The sequence below is a fragment of the Bactrocera latifrons genome, unplaced genomic scaffold (assembly GCF_001853355.1).
Source record: "Bactrocera latifrons isolate USDA-ARS-PBARC rearing strain unplaced genomic scaffold, ASM185335v1 scaffold_39, whole genome shotgun sequence".
Classification (NCBI taxonomy): domain Eukaryota; kingdom Metazoa; phylum Arthropoda; class Insecta; order Diptera; family Tephritidae; genus Bactrocera; species Bactrocera latifrons.
Window position 1 is genome coordinate 1,454,381 of NW_017537034.1, and position 2,576 is coordinate 1,456,956.

Sequence of the window (2,576 nt, forward strand, 5' to 3'; positions counted from 1 at the left end):
TGTGTAGAAAAAAATTATTATGCATTTATTAAAAATATTTTATTTCAATTATATGTAGTAAATATTGTTGTTGTAATTAAAAACGAAATTTTTGAAAGTTAATAAAAATTATTTAAGAAAAATTTACGAAGAAAAAATGAGCAAGTGGAGGAGGAGAAAATGTCACAGATACTATATACAAAAATCACTGCATACAATATGTTACATAAGGCATGAAAATACATACACACACACATAAAACGAGGTTACACAGTGTAACAAAAAGTAGCAAACAGAAATCACACCTACAGTAACACAAAACGTATTAAATTTGCAGCAAAAACGTGCTTATAAAGAATATAATGAATACATACAACAACACTTAAACAAAAAAAAATTATTTTTAGACATATAACGGTCTAAAAATATATAGTAAATAAAGGCTTTCATGCATTTTTGGTGTATCTACTGGTGACGGACGTATGAAAAATAAAAGAAATTATTTCATTATAATTAAAAAATATAAAGAAAAATGCTAGATTTTACAAGCTACGCTAGTTTCAGCAGCAAATTTAGCAAAAAACATATGTAGACATATATACTAAAGTTATGTATGTGAAATATTTAAGAATATTACTCTACATGTGTTGTATTTAAAGCAAAAACAAAAATAAATAACTATATATGTATATGTATACGAAGATACAATGTTAAAAAAAAAAGTTTGAAAAAAAATTGTTTTAAATAAATACGCGCAAGAAAAAAAAACTATACTGGCTGAGTGCAGAGTTTGTGTGAGCGACAACTAAGAAAAGAGTACAATTTATATAATATCTATATATATATATATATAGAAAACAAAATCAAGCTGATGAAATGGTAGCTGACAAGAGTAAACACACCTAACCACAACACAAACAAAAAAATAATGAAACAAACATACTTAACATACATACCTACGAAAAGATTTTTGCGATAAAAAAGTACGACAAAATTTATCGCATAATAAATAAAAAAAAAAATATTAAAAATAAAAAACCAAAATTAAAACTAAAACTAAAAACAAAGCAAGAAGCCGAAATAAGAGTTGCTTAGAAGGCATAGAGGGCTAGCAGATTATTTAAAAAATAAATATAAAATATAAAAAAGTATATTACATACATTTAAACATATACACATATATATATAAATGTTAAATAGAACACGCTAATTAAGCAACAGTATAACAAAAAATGTTTTCAATTCAAAATAAAGCAGAAAAAACGATTTTTAGACAAAATAAAACTGTGGAAAAGCGGCAACAATAAAATACACAGTTGAGAAAAAACAAAAACATAACAACAAGCACTGAAAATACACGCGCTAGTCAACTTCTATTCCAAAATTGCAATAACAACAATAACACGGTAAGAAAAAAGCAACAAGTCAGATTTTTTCCAAAGCATAAAATATCTACATGGCGGTTTTTTGAGGGAGGTAAATAGCTATACAACAACATACCGGCATTTAAAAGCACAATTTCCGCAGAAAACACGAAAACAAGAACAAAAAACAACAGCAATAAATATGAATATAAATAAAAACACAAATCTGCAAACACAAACAAAAAATGCAAATGTTTATAAATATGTATGTAAGAAATAGTAGAGCAAAAAATATTAACTTTTTTTTAATAAAAATAAGTCGCAAAACAGAAAACCAAGAAACACAAGAGAAAATTACAGAAAATCACTAAAAACAAAATAAAAAGAAAAATATAAAACAAAGCAAGGAAGAAACGAAAAAAGCACTATGATATAAATTACAACAAAAAATAAAATAAAAACAAAAAATCATATGACAACAATAACAAAAAATTATATGAGAACAAAAATAAAATTACAACAAAAAAATAAACAAAACAAACAACTGTGACGAGAGCAACAGAGTTTTCCATTGGTTGAGTGAGGGAGAGCTAGTTTAACAGGTTAAATCCACTTAGCGTAGACACAAACCAAGCGTAGTTGAGTTAATAGGGAGAACAAAGAGTATTTACTCAAACGACAAACATCATGAATGAGTGAGTAAGCAAAATACGCCTACTGTAATCACTCAAAACACACGCACCATATATTTAGATAACGGCAAACGTGTAAGCGCGACAATTGAGCAAAATGAGAGCAAACATAGTATAAAATCGAACGGCACATATGATTTCACTCAGCATAGATGCAAACCCGATAGCATTTGCACACTCGTTTAACTCACATATACGCTTTCGTATCACACAACACTGAGTTGAAACTGTAAAACAAGGTGTGTAATAAAATATGTTAAAAACACATTGCACGAAGAGAGCTTTCTGAAAAAGCACATCACAAATTGTTGATTATTTTATAATTTTTTAAATCAAATTTTTTTTTCAGTATTTTTTTTAATGATTTTTCTCACCAAATTGATTTAATTTCTATATGAATTATTTCAATTTTTTCTTTGAGTTACAAAAGCACTCATTCTAAATTTTTTATATTAATTTACTTTTTGAAGTTGTCAATTAAAAATTTCCAAAATCTCATTCATAATAAATATTTCGTATTTTAAAGTTTTTTTTTTTTTTT